This window comes from Ambystoma mexicanum, chromosome 7p, assembly GCF_040938575.1.
Source record: "Ambystoma mexicanum isolate Mex_15411 chromosome 7p, UKY_AmexF1_1, whole genome shotgun sequence".
Classification (NCBI taxonomy): domain Eukaryota; kingdom Metazoa; phylum Chordata; class Amphibia; order Caudata; family Ambystomatidae; genus Ambystoma; species Ambystoma mexicanum.
This window is the reverse complement of record NC_090939.1, coordinates 59,691,571-59,711,681: the sequence shown is the minus strand read 5'-3', so window position 1 is coordinate 59,711,681 and position 20,111 is coordinate 59,691,571. Positions and strand designations below refer to the sequence as shown.

The 20,111-nt window shown below is 49.1% G+C and overlaps 1 protein-coding gene across 3 annotated transcripts in view; it reads left to right on the top strand.

The window, feature by feature from the left end:
• TTF2 (transcription termination factor 2) overlaps window positions 1-20,111 on the top strand; it is a 1,006,608-nt gene that overhangs the window by 413,108 nt on the left and 573,389 nt on the right. The window lies entirely within an intron of this gene.

The window sequence follows — 20,111 nt, the reverse complement described above, 5'->3', positions numbered from 1 at the left end:
TTCGCCTTCCTCCCAGCCTGCTCCCAGTCCCTGATCGGCTGGATCACTGCTCATTACTGACCACCCCAGGGCAGCCCTCTGCCCGTCTGCCCATGCAGCAAAGGGCAGCTCCTACAGTGGTGGCTCCAGTGTGTGTATGCAGGTATCAGCAGGGGAAGCCAGCAGTCAACAGACACCAACAAAAACTGTAAGTGTGGCATGGGTGGATGTAGAGCAATTACTCTACTCCAGAAAGGCCTGCCACTCTACCTTACCTTTCCATAACACAGACTGCCATAGACTTGGGTATTACCCAAATTGTTTGAATTACCGAATTGACCGAAAGTCTGAATTGACCTTTGCACAATTGACCATATATATATATATATATATATATATATATATATATATATATATATATTTCTGAGGCTTGTGGAATCTGCTTAGATCACATGCTGTGCATAGGCCGACATCTAGTGGAAGCTGCAGAGTATTAGTTTGTTTTTCGAAACTCGAAAATGGGCGTCGACACAGGGCGTGCCAGTAATACTATCCCTAGTGTGACGTCCACTGTACCCAAGATCCCTCACGCGTCTAGGATCCTCAGATTGTTTTTTTCCGCCATACTGGTCGGAAGCATTTTGCGGAGTCCCCTGGCCTTAGCCATACTTTTGCTAAACATTTAAAATAATAATCTATTGACATCCTTCCCCACCCCAACGTCGAACTTCGACACTCGACGCCGGCTGGAGAAGTAATCGACCGTCGGCTGCTGCACAACGGATTTGAGCCTCGGAAGGCCGCTGGCCTCGGAAGGCCTCTAGCCTCGGCCCTGCAAGTAGGGAGAGTGGGGGGTGGTACATACTCTACACTCTTGGTATATAGGTACCCCTTATACATTTCCTATACTTAGCCCGCTGCCTCAAGGTGATTATGGAGGGTACCCCTTTTCAATTCTGCCCCAAGTGCAATCGCAAATACCCTTGGGTCGACAGGCACGCCACGTGCAATCTCTGCTTGCCGAGTGACCACCCCGAAGCGAACTGCAGAGCGTGTAGTAGGTTTAAACCTACTGATCCTATCCCCTCAAGTAAAAAACCCCGGTTTGAAACTCCGATGAGGTCAGAACCCTTCGAGGTACAACCATATGCAAGACCCATACTCACTATCAAGGAGAGGCTTCCTTTGGTGAGGACCAAGAATTTGGTATGGTAGAAGAGAAAACCGGGACGGGCTACTATGGGGATGAATAGGATCAGGAAGAAGAGGAGGAGGACCCGGAAACATACAGAGTAGATTCCCCGGTAGAGAACGAAGCCCCGGTTACCGACTCCCCGGTCGATAAACAACCCCTCCTAAACGAGGTTCTCGCACGCGCAGCAGAACATTTCCACATTGACACCCACGGTGTCCAGGAGGAAAGGGACTTCGCAGAAGAGTTAGTGGGAGAAAGGAGGCCTGTTGCCCATACCATCCCTATCCTTAAGTCCATTCAGCGGAGAATAGATCCGTCCCTGGTGAACCCGAACCTCACCAGAGCAGTCAATCCCAGGGTTGAAAAACTTTTCAGGGCAGCCCAGTTTGACCCTCTCTATATAATAGGACATCTGAAGCCAGACTCCCTAGTTGTCACCAACACTCGTAAGAGGGCTGGAACACCCTTGTCATCGTCCGAAGCTCCTCCCGACAAGGAGAGCAAAAAACTATACGGTTTCGGCAGGAAAGTAGCCTCAACGTCCGCCTATCAAGCCAGGATTGCAAACTCCACCACCCTGTTGGCCAGCTACAACTGCCATCAGTGGGAAGAAGTCACAGCACTCATAGTCTCTGCTCCTGAACTTTTAAAGGGCCAGTTAGCTTGGATTTCCGCAGAGGGTAGAGCCGTGTCTGGTTGCATTTTGAAAGCAACCTTCGACGCCGCAGACAACGCAGGCAGGTTGATAGCGGAAGGCACTGTTATCAAAAGACATGCGTGGTTACGGCAGTCTGGTTTTAAGGCAGAAACCCAGTCATCATTATTGGACAAACCGGTGGAACCTGATCTCTTTGGTAAGGCGGTCGAAGACGCACTGAAGAAGGATGAATACGAAACACTCAAGTCCCTTGGCCAGTTAACCAATAAACCCCCTAACCAGAGAGGGAATAGTAATTTTCGTCGCCTACGCGGCCAAAATTCCCAGAGAGGATCTACCTATTCCCAGGGGCAGGGTACACAGTGGAACAACCAACAGTTTACCCAGGGTTACGGCAGGAGTAATAGGAGAGGTCGTGGTAAAGGCAGAGGCAGCCCCAACAAGGGAGGCGGCACTCCTCCACCAAAGCAGTGACGCTCAGTTCAGGGTCCCTTCTCACGCAACCCCAGTAGGGGGACGCATTTCCAACTTCACCCAGGCTTGGGAAGGGATCACATCAGACAGATGGGTGCTGTCAACAGTATCCACAGGAGATTGTATAGAACTACTACAGCATCCCCGGAATCATCCTCCACAACAAAGAGTACACTCTTTAGAACATCAGAAGATTCTCCTCGGGGAGATCGCCATTCTGCTAGAAAAGGACGCGATAGAACTCGTCCCGGGACACCAGGTAAACAAGGGTATTTATTCAACTTACTTCCTTGTGCCAAAGAAAGATTTGACAATGCGCCCAGTATTGGACTTACGGCCTGCCAACAAGTATGTCAAGCCCCAAAAATTTCGTATGACCACGCTACAAGAGGTAATCCCCCTCCTAAAAAAGGGGGATTACATGGCAACCTTGGATATGAAAGATGCTTATTTTCATATTTCCATGTTCCCAGCGCACAGAAAGTATTTGCGCTTCAAGGTGGACAGTCGACACTACCAATTCAAGGTACTGCCCATTGGGATAGCTTCAGCACCAAGGGTATTCACCAAGGTACTGGCGGTAGCGGCTGCACACCTACGCAGGGAGGCAATCCCAGTGTACCCTTATCTGGACGACTGGCTCATAACGGGGGAAACCCCAGGAATTTGCAGGACAAACATTCAAAGGACTATCGACCTTCTCCATGAGTTAGGCTTCTCAATCAACGAGAAAAAGTCAAGCCTAGTGCCAAGCACCTCAAAACAATTCCTAGGAGCAATCCTAGATACCCAAGAGGGGTTGACCTTTCCTTCCGAAGAAAGAATTCGGAATATACTACTGCAAATTCCGCATCATCAGTCCGGTCAACAAATAACGGTACGCAAAGCAATGCGTTTACTGGGCATGATGGCGTCATGTATTTACCTGTTCCCCCACGCGCGCCTGCGCATGCGTCCCATGCAGGAATGGTTGGCGAAACTGGTCTCAGGCAAGTGGTCAGTGGGACGATCTAGTGGTCGTTTCGCCAACACTGGTACAAAGCCTTCACTGGTGGACAAGAGAGAATCTCGCACAGGGGAAACCAAGAACCACATCAACCTGCTAGAGCTTCTGGCAGTATTCAGAGCACTTCAGGCGTTCGAGCCCCACCTACTAAACCTGTCAGTGCAAATCCGGACGGACAGCACAACAGCCATGTTCTACCTGAACAAGCAAGGAGGGACTTGCTCGCCAAATCTGTCCAAGCTTGCCCAGAAAATCTGGATAAGGGCACTCAGACGGAACATCTTCCTGTCATCACAACCTGTTCCAGGGGAGCTCAATTCCCTAGCTGATGCTCTGAGCAGAGACTGACTCCCAGAGGAACACGAATGGTTCCTACACAGAGAGGTCGTAGAAGAGATCTTCTCTCAGTGGGGTTTCCCCACTATAGACTTATTCGCCACAAGCGAAAACAGACAATGCCCAGGATTTGCATCTAGGTTCCCCCAACCAGACTCCCAGGGTAACGCCCTGTGGATGAACTGGTCAGGGATGTTTGCGTACGCTTTTCCACCAACTCCTCTCATCAGGAAAGTGGTGAACAAGATGAACAGAGAGTCGATGAGACTCGTCCTAGTTGCTCCCATGTGGGCAAGACAACCGTGGTTCCCACACCTACGCAGGATGGCGGTGTGCGAGCCCATCAAACTTCCAGCCTGGTACAACCTACTGTTCCAGCACCAAGGTCAAACAGTGCACCAGCAACCCAACTCTATGAACCTGGCAGCATGGCTCCTGAGGTCATAGAGTTTGGACATCTCAATTTGCCACAGTGGTGTATGGACATCCTAAAGGAATCTAGGAAACCAAACACAAGGCACTGTTACTTTGACAAGTGGAAGAGGTTCGTTATCTGGTTCCAGAGTAGATCAATCAACCCGGTTGATTGCACTCCTTCCACTATTGTTACATACATACTCCACCTGCTAGATGCAGGATTGGTTTTTAACTCACTGAAAGTACACCTGGCAGCCCTGTCGGCTTACACCACTTCCCATAGCAAGGTTTCGTGGTGGAAAGTACCAGTAGTTAAAGCCTTCATGGAAGGAGTAAAGAGACTTCACCCTCCTATTTCAAACCCACCACCAGGGTGGGACCTTAATGTGGTGCTAGCCAAGCTCATGAGCCCCCCTTTCGAACCCATGCATAAAAGCACTCTCAAACACCTGACTTATAAAACGGCCTTCTTAGTAGCTTTTACTTCTATAAGAAGGGTCAGTGAAATTCAGGCTCTGTCGGTGCAGGATCCCTTCTTTACTGTCCATAAAGACAAACTGGTTTTACGCACACACCCTAGGTTCTCACCTAAATTTATATCAAAATTCCATGTTAACCAGTCTATCGAGCTTCCGGCTTTCTTCCAGGACCCGCAAAGCTCGGCTGAGGTGAAACTACACACCCTAGATGTGCGTAGGGCGGTCCTCTACTATGTAAATAAAACCAGACTGCTAAGAAAAACAGATCAACTGTTTGTCTCCGTAGCTACAGGCAGAGAGGGGGATCGCGTCTCTTAAGGTGCCATCTCGAAGTGGATTATTAACTGTATCCAGCTGTTACTCACTCTCTGAAAGAACTCTGCCTTTCACGCCAAGAGCCCACTCTACTAGAGGCATTGGGGCCACTCTGGCTTTCATTGCAAATGTACCCCTTGACACCATTTGCAAAGCAGCTACTTGGAGCTCTATTCACACTTTTACTCAGCATTACTGCATTGACACCCATTCCAAGGCAGATACACAAGTGGGACAAGCGGTTCTAAGACACTTATTTGCTCATGACCCTTCTCACATCCCACCTCCTTCTTCAGGTACTGCTCGCTAATCTATGCACAGCATGTGATCTAAGCAGATTCCACAAGCCTCAGAAGGGATACATTACTCGCCGTAATCGTATTTCTGATGCTTGTATCTGCTTAGATTCACATGCGACCCACCTTCCTCCCCTTTGAGAGAAGGCGCATGATTGCTTGTAGTCTTACCTTTCTATCTATCTGCTTGGATTATCTGTACTCGCGCTACTCCTCATGCTACCTCATGTCAGAAAAAATACAATCTGAGGATCCTAGACGCGTGAGGGATCTTGGGTACAGTGGACGTCACACTAGGGATAGTATTACTGGCACGCCCTGTGTCGACGCCCATTTTCGAGTTTCGAAAAACAAACTGTAGTACACCACAGCTTCCACTAGATGTCGGCCTATGCACAGCATGTGAATCTAAGCAGATACAAGCATCTGAAATACGATTACGGTGAGTAATGTATCATATATATATATATATATATATATATATATATATATATAATATAGTTGCGGGGGTTTCCCCCCCCCGCATATATGTAACAATTGACCTTCACAATTCAGTCAATTGTAATTAGAACAAATGTAGTTCGAACAATTCGTATACATCCATAGACTTACACCATGCACACTTGCAAAATTAGTGACCACCAGCCTGAATCTATTCATGACAGGGCTGTAAATGTTGCCTTGCATTGCATACAAACATACTTGTCAATGCTAACGAGTGCCAGAGCTTAGATGAAATTGTGAATGTCGGCATGTGCCTCACTTAGATGGAATCATGAACATCATTAGCCTGCGTCGCATCTCGAACTCAACATGGCACCCCCAGCAAACACTCACAGGCACTGTTCTCTGGTGGAGAGTAAGCTGTCCCTTTGTAGCAAACCCTTTTCCACATTCACTTTCCCACCGCTCTGCCTTACTGTACCTTTCCATAACACAGACTGCTTTAGACTTACACCATGCATACTTAAAAAGATTTGTGACCACCAGCCTGAAGCTATTCACGACAGGATTGTACATGTTGCCTTGCACTGCATACTAACATACTTGTCAATACTAAAAAGTGCCACACTATCGGCCTGCGTTGCATCTATATAGAACTGTGAATGATAGCATGCGCCACACTTGGATGGAGTCATGCACACTAGCCACCATCGCATCTAGATTTGTGAATGTTAGCATGAGCCACACTTGGATGGAATCGTGAACACGAGCCTGCGTCGCATCTAGATTTGTGAATGTTAGTATGTGCCACACTTAGATGGAATCATGACATCTGGATATAAATGCGAATGTTAGCAGGCGCCACACTTGGATGGAATAGTGAATAATAGCAACTACCACAATTAGACATAATTGCAAACGTTGGCATGTGTCACACATACCTAAGGTTGTGTAAAACAATCTGCATCACAACTAGATAGGATTGTGAATGTTGGCCAGTGCCACATTTAGATAGAATAGCGATTGTTAGCCTGTGCAAAGTCTAGACTGCATCAGGAATACTATCATGGCCGGGTTTAGATAGAACTGTGTATACTAGCTTGCTTCATATATAGACAAGATTTTCGAAGGTGGGTCAGTGCCACATTTGGATACACTGGTTGATAGAAACAATTGTGAATATTAGCCAGAACCGGATCTAGATAGAAATGCAGAGATATTCATGCGCCACATCTAGAAAGAACGTGGAAATCTAGCACATCACTTCTAAACAGCGATGCTAACAATTTCAACCCTCTACATACACCTCTCAAACCCTAACCAAACACAACCACAACCCTATAGCACAACAAACCGTGCAGACTTCACTACACTGCAACAACAAAACAAACCACACATAGACTTTCACAACTGCACATGAAGGCTCCCGGCCGGAATGCACCCCAAGACCAGCCAACAGGTGTTAACCGGGCTGAGGCTGCCAACAATGCATCACTGCTCTCTTGCACTTTTCTCGCTCATTCCCACTAACTCCCCCCCAACCCCCTCCCCCCTTTTCCCTTTACAGAGCCGCCAATGCGCCAGGGGACCACTCCGGTGGTGATAGTGCACGGTACAAATATCCTTTAAGATTAACATTGTTAATATGTTTAATGTCTTGGTGATTGGTGACGTGAAAAAAGTCACGTGTGCTATATGGTTTCCCAACTCACTAAAGCTCATCCCACCGTGGATCCTGATAAGCAGGGATTAGAAAGAGTAGCTGGCTGCAGTGCTCACAAAAGCATGAAGTGGTATATCAGATTGTCATCTGGTTGGACTTGTGTTGGTCAGTTACTGTTTCCAGTCTGTGACCAGACACTGCGATTTGGGGTTTAGGCCTTTTCAAGATGCTCTGTTTACAGTTTAGCCCGAGTGATGTACAATAGTCTAGGTTGTGTTGGACGTCTGCTTACAGTCACAGTAATTTGGTAATATGTGCCTATACACGATATTAACGCTACACATGGAGAAACTGGCTATCTCTCAGCTGCCCCTCCAGACTGAATCTATTGGTTGCTTCAATGACCATCAATCTGGCTTTAGAGCATCCAGAGGCACGGAAACTGCTCTTCTGAACACCCGTGAAGACCTGCTCTCAAATCTTCACACTACCACTCTCTCTGTCCTCATGCTCCTTAACTTCTCTGCCTTCGACATGGTTAACCACAACTTACTGATGGCATGGTTAACCTCCTTCCTCTCCGACCGCCCATCCCAGTTGGAACTTGGAGCATTTCACTTGACTATCACTCTCTCAACCTGTGGCATGCCCCTGGGATCTAACCTATCCCCCTGGTTCTTGAATGTCTGTATGGCTGCCTTGGCATGTTTGATTGCCACTTTCACCTCCTAACTTTCAGCAGATGACGCACAACTATCTTTTAGGCTACCCTCGGCCACCTCCTCCTCGCTCATGTCTGACCGCTATTCAGTAATGGTGTGCTGCAACAACCTCTGCCTCAATGCCAGTAAGACTCAGATCGTTTGCATTGGGACCCCTGCTCCCGCTTTCCCACTTTCAGTCTGCCCGGCCACTCTTGGCCCTACGCCCGCATCCCGCTGTGCGGCAAGAAATCTTGGGGTCATCTCTGACTCCACTCTCTTTTATCCTCTCACATTCCGGACATCTCTAAAAAGTGTAATCCTCAGCTACACCTCCTCTGAGGTACTCTACCTTTTCTCACTTTCCACCAGCGGTTCACTGTCGCCAGAGCCCTGGTTCTCTCTAGGCTGGTCTAGTGCAACAGCCTATTCCTCAACCTCCCTTCTGCCCTGCGCCCTCTCCAACTCATCGAGAACAGAACCGCAAGACTTATCCTTGGCCTCAAGCCCAGGGACCACATCTCTCTGGCACTGACATTCCTACACTGGCTCCCCATGGCTGCAAGGATCAAATTCAAGACCCAGTGCATTAATCACAAGGCTTTCTGGTGCCTACTTACCTGCAACGCTTCCTAACCAAATACTGTCCATCGAGAGCCCTCCGCTGATTTACCTCCAACCTTCTGCGGGTGAGCCAGTTTCCAAGCAGAGAATTGGAGGGAGACCCTTATCCTCAGCAGGTGCCTCCCTCTGGAAGAGCCTCCCTGCCACCCTTCTTCTTGAGCCGGATCCTCTTAAATTCTGGAAACTCCTCAAGGCCTTCCTCTTCCCAAGACCTTCCTCTTCTCTTCCTTCTCTCTCCCTTGCTAACTTAGTTCTGTTCTTTCCCTCCTCTCCTTTACAGCTTGCTGACTGGCCACCTGGTGTACACCAGTCTCACAGGTTCCTGGCACCCCGCCAAACCTACACCCCAAACACTGCAAATGAGAAATAACCCAAGAGTGTCTCTCTACACTTACCCCAGTCTTAACCGACCAGGTGCACTTGATCCTCCCCCTCCCTGTGCCCTTCTGTGCACTTGCACGATCCGTGTGCACCGCGCCTGAAGATAGTCTGTCTGTTCTCCCTTGTATTCACCCTTAATTTCACTGGTAAAAATGCAGAATTGGCATCAGGCCTATTTGCTGTATCTCAAACTGTTGTGCAGACTATTATCGTCTCAGAATTTGAACGGCTCTGAGCGACTTTATTCCCCCCATGGTCCCACCCTCCTTGAGCGCTTTGAAACACTCGTCTGTGTCTTGGCACTATATAAACCATACCATACCATACCATGGTGATCGATTCTTGTATGAAATGTAAATCCTTAGTAATGTTGTAACCATATCTTCGTGTACTGAGGAACAATGGTATGTGCTGCCACCTCCTATTTTGTCATGGGGTGAAAGGTCACGTGCCATCACTTCCCATGTCACTTGGGGGTTGGGTCAAATGACATCACTTCTGTTATGTCGGAGGTCGAGGGTCCTGCAATGTTACTTCCGCTAACCCTGGCATTTTGGTGAAATAACGTCCCTGCTTACCTCACGCACCTATTCTGTACACCCTCCTCTCCCTTCTACTCAAACTTCTGCGGCACCCTCACCTCCTATTTCTTCCCTTGAAATGCCTCAATCACCACTTCCTGCCCAAGCGGACCCGCTCTCTTTCCCCTAACTGATCAACAAAAGAGCCTTACATGCCCCCTTATCAACACTCGTTCCCTAGGAGCACATGCAGTCGATGTCCACAACATACTGGAACACCAACTAGACTTGCTGGCTAATGGCTAACACAGAATCCTGGCTACACCTAGCCTTGGGTCCCTCCTGGTTACACCATACTTGGGGCAGACTGCTGTAAATCGGATCCTGACCCACCCCCACCATCCCAGGATATGAAATGCTTCTCATGAAGCTGACCACTAACCCCAAAACCATTTATAACAGCCTGTTGATTTATCAACAACCCAACATTCATCTACTAGACCTTGACAGCAGACTACTGATGAAGCTTTTAACTAAATTCATCATCCTAGGTGACTTAAACCTTGGCTTCAATGATACAGCCGATTCTAAAGCCACTGTGTTTGCATCAGCCCATCACTACATGCAGTTCTCCCAACTCATCAATACTCCTAAGCACAACAAAGGCAGTATTCTTGACTGGATACTCTCAAATTGACCTAGTCATCCGGGCAGATTGATCTGAAACATACAGATCCCCATGTGAGTTCAGTTTCAGGGAGAATTCCCCACTAGCTTTATTACATCTTACACCAGCGGGGTGGACTTCTAGTCTTGGTGGATACACCATCCACCAGTAAAGATTCTGCTCATCCTATTGTCTCTCAAACCACTGGGGTACAGGTAAGTCCTCTAATAATGCACCAATTACTTCCTCCAGGACCCTCGGCTGGGAGGTGAACTAAGAAAAGCAAGGGTTGGTACGTCTGAATAGGACTACGGTTTTGAACTTATTTACTCCGATTCCTATCCTATGATCCCTGCATACAGGAGACATAGAATTTATTCCACTTTCATCTGCCAATAATCGAATGGTGTCTCATTTTAATTCAGACCTAGTGGTGAACCTGGTCTGGGGACAGAGGGAAACGTTTCAAGGTCTGGGTTATGAGCTGATTATCTTTGAATCTGAGGAGGCAGTCATAATGATTTTCGCGTCACCTATCAGTCAACCTTTATTGCCCATAAACATCGAAGGAGTGACTACGAGAGTTCCGTCCTCCATCCAATCTGAATTACTGGTCATAGGTGGAGTCTGCCTTCAAAGCCTTTACATTACTGTCCATGGGCCTTAATCAACCCTAGCCTTCCCGGAGTTGTGTGCTTCTTGGAATGTCTGCAGACTGAAGAACTTTTTACATGCCTGGAATGGTCTCACAGATTTACATAAATTCAATGTACTTTTCCTACAGGATACGGTATGTCGGCATATTCTTATTGGAGGGCTGTTGTGCCCTTTCTGTTCCTGCTTTGATTGGGGTCAAGGGGAGACCTATAGGTGGTATGGTCATTGCCATAGATGGCAAGTTAAAATTTGCACCCAACACATGGCAGATCGAGGAAGGGAATATTGGCTGTACAGGTGACTTTCCATGTCATAGCAATAGAGGTTCTCCTGTTCAATATCTATTGGAACCCAGCTAGAGTTACAATAGATGGTTTTCATGACCGAGTGACAGAGCTATTTGATTCCTGGCTAATGCAGGGGCACCAACACTCTTATCGGTGGTGACTTCAACGCATTTTGCACTGAAGGTCGGGGCTATTTGCCGTCAAGCTCTCCAATCCACAGATTCATTAATCTAAAAAGGGGGTTATACTGTGGGACAGGTTCAAGTACAGCTGGGACCTGCAGCAGCTGGAGGTGGAGTGAAATGAGTATTCATCTACCTACTCCTGGCATAGACTCGATTTATATTTAAGCAATAGAACCCGAGCGTCGGGGGCATTACCATCCCAGGTAATGCCCGGGGGCCCATAGGTAAGGACACGAGCGAAGCCATTCATAAAAGAGCATTCATAAGAAAGGGGGTCCTAGTGATCCAGGGGATCATAGGCATATCACCTTAATTGACTCTTCTAGTAAGTTTTTTTTCAATTCTCCTACTAAGAGACCTGAACACTTTTTTGGCTGAGAAGGATATTCTGGCAAGTTTTCAGGTGGGGTTTCATACACATGGGAACCTCCTTGAATGCCACGATACTGAAGCACCTCCTGCAGACCGGGAAGGGGTGCCAGGGAATATATACATACAGCTTCTGCCTTTGACTGTGTGCAGCAACCTTTGCTTTGGGACAAATTCATGTAACTGAAGGCGCTGAGGAAATTGATTCAGCTTATTGCTTTATTACACAAAAACTGTAGGTTGAGGGTTTTCCTTACTAAGCAAGGGGGAATATATAGGCCCATTTTGACCAACTTGGTGCTTGGACAGGGGTGCACCTTGGCATCAACGCTGTTCAATCTTTATTGGAGAGATATTGAGGCGCTTGGGCCAACCCATAAAGTAATTCCGGTTAAATTGGGCTATTTACAGCTACAATGGTTGGCCTTCGTGGACGACATCATTTTTTTATAGGACTCTGTGGGGCCTCCAAAGAAAGCTGTATATATTCTTTCAGTATAAACAACTTGATGGTTAATGGCCAAAATTCTAATGTGGTGTTTTTTCTAACAATAGGAAGCCTAAAATTATGTGGTTGTCCTTTGGTCCCGAAAGAGTTGAACAGGTGGCTTCCCTGCGCTACCAAGGCTATAATTTAACCATTGTATTGTGCATTAAATTGTGGATCAAAATGCTGAAGGAGAAATTGGTAGCTTTGATGTCCCGTATGAAGATGATTTATAGGAAGCTATGTAAATATTCCTGCCTCCCCGTAATCAAATGCTACCAAGGTAAGATTAAGCCCATTCTACTACATTGCCTAGACATTACATCAGCAAATCTCAGACCTACCCTAGACACTCTATGCAGGCTATAGTGTAGAAGAATGTGTTGGGGCTTGTGCCATTTCGTGGGCAATCTTGCACCATGAGTTTAATCTAATTTCCCTTGCTGCCCAATTTCAGTGGAAGCAGTTATTGATTTTCTGCAATTTGTTTTCCCCTCCTCACAATTCCATCTTTGAGGACTTCCAAAAAATGTTGACTAGATCAGTCAGATCTGTCACGCAATTCATCGGTGCACTGTTGGCTCATATTGAATCCTCTGAGTTGGAACCGACGGAAAATCCAGAGGCCGTGAAAAGTAAAATGTTTAGGGATGATTGACGATTGACTCTGGAGGCCTTGAGCTCCTACTCGTTTTACCTGGAATATGCAAGATTTTCTAGTCGGTTGGGTGGCCTTTGTGTATACCTTAAATGTTTTCCGTGTGATAAGGCCCGCTCAACTTACATGCGTTTCAGGCCAAACCAATTCAAAACCAAAGAACAGACCAAACATTGGGGCAAAGAACTGCAATCTACATCCTGTCGTTTCTGAAACTTGAGCTGTTGGAGACGCTAAAGCATTGGATTCTGGAATGCCCCATGCATGGTACAATAAAAAAGTCTTCCTTTCCTAAGGAAAGTCACAACGTTACAAGGGACAGCTCCAAGGAGCTCTTGTGATATAGACTTATGGGGTGAAAATGTCTGTTTTTTTAAATGCTGTTAACTTTTTTATGAACTGTAGACAAATTCCTGTCTTTCTTTTCTTTTTCGTCTTATGTTTTTATTATATTGTCTTCAGTCTCTTTGGATGTAATGTGGCTTTATGCTTGTTTTATTTGATATTCTAATGTTGTGTAAAGTTTTTAATTTAAACAAAATCACAATAAAATAATAAACGGCTAGTTCTTGTTATGGTCCCAACAAAGCATTTTGCAGGACAAATGGTCAGCTCCCGTTAAGGTTGTAGGTAAGCTTGGAGCGGTCAGCTATTTGGTGGACTTGAGCAACTCCTAGGAGGCCCCTAGGGGCTTTTATGGCAACCGCCTGAAGGCTTGTATGTCACCCCTGGAGTATCACATAACTCCTTCCTAGCCACGCAAGCCAAATATAGTTGACCCCTCGCACCTTACAAGCCCCTGGCTTAAATAACTGGTACCTCGAGGCAGCCGAGGGGGGGGGGGGTCAGGGAGAGGTTGTGGATAGGTAGGGGTGTTTAGGGAACCCAGGAAAAGGTTTAGTGTTTCCTTGCAACTGGATGGATATGGGGGAACATAGGGAAAGAGACATACAAGATAGTTTACCTTGAAGACAACTGCACCATCTGACACCTCCAACTCCGTACTACACCCTTCTTGATTAGGATGTAGCCACCCTAATGGTTCCTGCCTAATCCTGCTTCCTACCTAACAGAGCCACAAACCTAAGCACATATAGTTATTGCTGGCCATAGATATCTGCCACTGCAAACATGAAAAGACAATGCACAGCTTCAACATGTGATAGTTTCCATGCACCACTTCCTGAATGGAGCGCTTCAGCTTTTCGAGTTACCACCTTAATGCCCTTCTCATGTTTAACATAATGACTGTTGGACAACATGAAAGTGACAATAGCAAGCAGCACATACAACATAGCATTTACTTCTCTGCCCTTGAATTGATGCAAACAAATGCAGTTCCAGATTTCCACCCATCTAAATGTTAGCAAGTTTACAAGGTTGCCCGCAGTCCCGTTTTTACAGCGGACTTCATGAAAGTTCAGCGCACAGTGAATGGTGCGCGACAAAAACAGCCAGTATCAAATGTGCCCCACACAATTCTTCAACACTGCAACAAGAATATCGTAGCGCACTGTGAATGGTGCAAGACACTGCCAGCCAGTAACCACAATTTCCCTCAAGTCTTCACAGCGTGCACATGTATTAGCATAGCGCACTGTGCCTGGTGCGCGAAGAAATGCTGGCAGATCTTAAGCGTGCGCACACGCACTCTCAGGTCACTTAACTGAGGCCTGGTGGGGGGGTGGGGAGGGGTAGCCAGCACCTCCGCAGGCATGACCTGTAACCGCACTGGACGGGCCACTGTCATAGCCTGCTCTGCCCCATGCTAAGAACGAAGCACCAGGAACTTTGTTTCACTGGCCGGCCCGGATTCTCCCTTTCTCCTTCGTCCCTGCTCCTGCTCTCCTCGGCCCGTGCCTGCCATGCCCAAAATCACCAACAGGCAGCACGAGCCAGGGAGGAACTTAAGTAGCGCTCGCCCGAGCCAGCACACCTTCCTCCAACTGTCACTGGCTCATGGGAAATGTAGTCTTTCCCCCCCCAACTCCTGCAGCAATGTCTATTTACAGAGCTACCGGCACACGCAGCCCCTATTTCCTTACATTATGTCGCCAGACCAGATATCATAGCTTTGTTTCTAGCTTTTGAACAAGAGGAGATTGAACCTCTCCCTGATCTTCTTAGGCGACACCCCTCAGATGGATCTATAGGAGTCGTCACTCTTCTAACCTGATACTGCAGCAACAGGAATATTGCAAAGCTCTGTCAACTCAGTTGGCCCCTCTGTTCTCACTATCAGGCTTGACCCCTTGGAATCCGGATGATATTGATACTAGTAACAGTGTCCCTGTGAAAAGCAGTGGCTACAGAATGTCAGACTATGCAAGGTATCGCATTAAAGAGGTCCACAGAATGTCATTGAACACTCCACAAGTCCATGGGCTAGCCAGTTGTGGTAGTGTAAAAAGCAGGTACCAACGAATTCAGGTACTGTGTGGACTATAGGGCATTGAATGCAGTCACCAAAACGGATGCCCATCCCTACCCAGGACAGATGAGCTGGTGAACAAATTTGAATCTACCAAGTTCCTGTGCGCATTTGTCAGAACGTCAGGCTAATGGAAAACAGCCCTAATAGACCATACCAAGGAAAAAACTGCATTTCTCCAGCATGGGGTCTTGCATGGATTCACATGCTCATGAATATTCCCCATTGTCAGGCTGGGAATCCTCTGTAAAGAAAATCAGTTTCACTTCTGAACTGCCTTTCTCCTAACAAACAATCACTGGTCTCTGGGTCATACTGCCCCCAGCCAATGATTGCCTTTACCTATGCCCCTACTCTGGCAGCCATCTTCAGATTTTTACTGCACGTTCAAGTGGTGGGAGTCCTCGTGATTAGCTCTTGGGCTTAATACTGCGTTTTGCGATTTTTCTATGAGAATCACTATTTTTTCAGTCAATCGAGCCTCAATCTCCATCGATCTACCATCCGGTTAACGGGGACCCGTTTTGGATTTCTTCAGCGCCCCCAGGGCGAATACGGCGAGATTACTTCCTGGAGGATTCCAGAAGCTTCTTCAAGGCCTACACCACACGTAGACATGGTGGAGAAGAAGGACTCGACATCCCTGTTCAAGTTTTGCCCAGGCTGCGGCTTGCGGAACATCTATTCGGACGACGGGCACCCCCTGTGCCTCTACTGCCTACACTCGGACGAGACGCATGTTGAGGACGACTGTACGTTCTGTCTGGAAGAAGGTGCCTTGCAAGATCAACAATCGGCGCAGGCGGTTCAACGAGTGGCTGCAAGCCAAGGCCCCTGCTTCGTGCGAGTCCCGGCAGCATGCCTCCCTGAGCCACAAGAAGAAAGCTGAGCGGTCTTCTAAGACCTTTGAGGGTGCTCCTCCCATGGGGTCCAACAGAAGGCTAAGCACTGCAAGTCCACTACCTCCAGGATCGCCGTTGCGATGGGCTCCCCGGCGGCCAGGGCGGGTGCTGCATCGCCAGCACCTTCGACCACGAGTCAACACTCGGGATCTTCGAAGAAGAGGAAGTCGGACCATCCGGCAAGCTCTTGAAGACCCGGACAGGCCATACAGAGAAGTCCAAGGGGGAGCGGGGCTCGAACACTCCCCCTACGGTGACGGCCTCAGACTCGTCCAAGGGCATGAAGGCTCAGATACACCCGATGAAGGCCCAGCCTTCCATCGAAGTTGTGGTGGAGTCCCTCGGTAAAGCTGCAGAGGCGGATCCGCAGGATACGACCCCGAAGGCTAGAGTATCCCTGCCTGCCACTAGGGAGTCCTCTTTCCAGCCCATCAATAATATGCCGGAGAAGTTGATGCCTACCATTTCGCCAAAACAGTCTCTCCTAGTCGCAGAGAAGGGGGGGGGCACGGTAGCCCTTCAGGGCACGGATATCTCCTCTGAGGAGCTAAACAGCCTCCGGACCATCCAGGAGGAACAGTACGTTGAGGCCAGTCCCTACAGGAAGGATCCTTACGAGAGACGATGAGGGTGACTAGAACGACTAGGAGCAACCGGACGTAGGCTTGGGCCAGCCTGTGCTACGAACGCTTTTGCCTCCTCCAACTCAGTCACCTCAGCGACCACCTCCACAACTGCAACCTCCCACTGACATTTCGGACATTCTCACGGCCCTAAACACTTTGTGCACAAAGATCTGCAAGAGAATGCCCATTGCGCCGGCTGCCACTCCCGCGGTGCCAGGACTGTCGGGGGTGGGGGGAGGGGAGGGTTTGGGTTTCCTGTACCAACTCTGTGAGGCTGAGGAAGACCATACACTCGGTCCCGCTCCTGGACGACATGTGGGACGAGGGGTATCTGCATCAGCCAAGAAGTCGTCTTCAGGCTCTTCCTCTTCGAGCTCCTCCCCTCCGGACAGTGAGGGGTAGAAGTTGGACAACATGGGACGGCGAGTGATCACTTCGGCAACGACCATCAAGGCTGTCAACGCCCTCGCCATCGTGGCGTGTTAAGACGGGGAGCTTTGGCTCAAGATCGCTCCCCTCCTGGACTTTCTTCTCTACGACAAGAGGGCAGAAGCATTGGAGATCCTACAAGAAGGCGAGGTGGCATCTGACCATGTCATTACTGTGGCTACGGACATCACCGACACAGGGGTTTCGACAAATGGGCAGCAGCGTTGGCCTTCGTCGACGGAGATGGTTAAGGGCCACGCATTTTTACCCAGATGTCCAGTCGAGGTTGTTGGACATGCCCTTCGGGGACAATTTGTTTGGGAAAACCGTGGACGAGTCACTTCAGGCCATAAAGGCAGACACCGAGATGGCTCGTGCCTTGGCAAGGCTTAAACAGCAACTGTCCTTTCGGACTTCCGGCGGCAAGTCCCAAGGCTCTTCCAAAGGATTTGGTGGAGGTACCTCTTCTTACCGTCGGCCCAGGAGACCTACAGAGACCGCGCCAAGTCTGGAAGAGGTCACCGTTGTTGCCAAGGCCCACAAGGTGACGCTTCGGCGACGAAGCAGAATTGAACCGGCCGTGATGTCAGGCCCCCACTCGTGCACCCCAGTGGGAGGCCGGCGGGTGAACTTAGTCAGCGTGTGGAAGACATCTCCACCAACCGTTGGGTGCTGGACGCTCTTGCCCACGGACACTCTCCAGTTCCAACGGAAGTGTCCGCGTATACCACCAGTGGCCAGGCAGGAAAACCATGTCCCTCAGCTTCTGCTGGAGGTGGGGGGCCAGGCTAAGAAAGGGTGCGATGCAGCTTGTCCCACAGAGGCTCCAGGGCTCCGAGTGTACTCTTATTTCCTCGTCAAGAAAGACTGGTGGTTGGAGGCCTATCCTAGACCTCTGCCGTCTGAACAAGTACATCGGGTCTCAAAGGTTTCGGATGGTGACCCTTCAGCACGTGCTAGGACAGCTGGAAGAGGGAGATTTCCTATCATCGCTGTACTTGGAGGAAGATGCCTATTACCACATCCCCATACACAAGGGTCACTGCAAGTGCCTGCGCTTCGTGATACAAGGGCAACATTACCAGTTCAAGGCCCTTCCCTTCGGATTGAAGTCAGCGCCAAGGGTGTTCCAAGTGCCTGGCGGCGCAGCTGCGCCTACGAGGGATTCACGTTTACCCTTACCTGGACGACTGGCTCACCCGGGTGAGCTCAAAGGACATTGCCGTTGATCACACGGTGAAGATAGTCCAACGCCTGATGGAGCTGGGGTTCTCTTACAGCCAGGGAACATGGGGGACGCATTTGCCTTCCCCTGGGACGGCCTGTTTTTGTATGCGTTCCCTTTGTTGCCGTTGCTTCCTAGTCTAGTCAATCAACTCACACGGTCCCGGTGCAGGATGATCCTCGTCGGACCGGCGTGGCCTAGGCCGATAAGGTACCCGGACCTTCTGGACATTTCAGTGCCCCCTCCAGTCATGCTTTCGGTGTTGGCAGATCTTCTCGCCAGGGAAGGAGGCGCGATTCTGCACCACAACCCAGGATCGCTGAACCTGAAGGCCTGGCTCCTACAGCACTGGAGTTTGGGGGCTTCGATCTCCCAGCGGATTGTAAGGAGCTGCTTGCCAATGCCAGGGCTTTGTCTCCTCTCAAATGCTACGGGCACAAGTGGAAGAGGTTTGCCGTTTGGTGCCGTACTCGGAAGATTGACCCTCTACGAGTCACTGCTCCGCAGGTGCTACCGTGTTTGTTGTCGTTAGCCAAGGAAGGTCTGGCCCATGCTTCCATCAAGGTTCATTTGGCAGCGATTTCCCGCTACACCAAAGCTCCTGGACGATCATCCCTATGGTCTCATCGATTGGTCAAGGAGTTAGTCAAAGGACTATTTCGCTTGTTCCCGCCGGTGAAGGCACCGGTGTGGGAGCTCTTTGTGGTGCTTACTAGGCTCATGGGTCCTCCGTTCGAGCCCATGCATTCGGCACCACTAAGGTTTTTGACGTGGAAAACAGCTTTTCTTGTGGCCATCACCTCCACATGAGTGGGAGAGATCCAGGCCCTCTCTTGTATATCACCTTGTTTGACATTCCAGGAGACGAGGGTGGTGCTACGGACCCACCCCTCATTCATGCCCAAGGTGCTGTCCGACTTTCATCTAAACAAGCCCTTGATGTTACCTGCAGTTTTCCCGACGCCTTTGTCACCGGCTGAGTGGACTTTTGCACTCGCTGGATGTGGCTAGAGCGCTGAAGTTCTGTGGACTGCATGAGTTTTCGGAAGACGTCGCAACTTTTTGTGCACTTTGGCCCTGTGAACCCTGGGAAGACCATCTCCAAGGCTTCTATTTCCAGGTGGCTCTCTGGCTGCATCATCCATTGTCACCGGCTGGCAAACCGACCATTGGCCTGCTGTCTAAGAGCCCATTCGACCAGAGCGATCGCTGCAACTATGGCGTTCCTGTCTGGTGTGCCCCTGCTTAACATCTGCAGGGCTGCTACGTAGCGGTTGAATCACACCTTCACGAGGTTCTACTGCATCGACGGGGATTCCAGGGAGGAGTCCAGAGTCGGCCAAGTAGTGCTACACAACCTGTTCGCTTGAAGGTGACCCTGGTGAGGAGGTAAGAGATGCTTGATGTTGAGATGCTTGATGTTGAGCCTTGCCACCTCCCGTGGTTGTGCATGTGTACTGCTATGTATTTATGAGCATGTGAATCCATGACAGACCCCATTCTGGAGAAGGTACAACTTACTTACCTGTAACTGTTGTTCTCCAGCATGGGTCTGGCATGGATTCACATGCGAACCCTCCCGCCTACCCCTCTGCGTCTCTTCTCTTGGTCCTACTGCCACTTTACGTGCTACCAAATCTGTAGATGGCTGCCAGAGGAGGGGCTTAGGTAGAGGGCAGTCATTGGCTGGGGGCAGTAT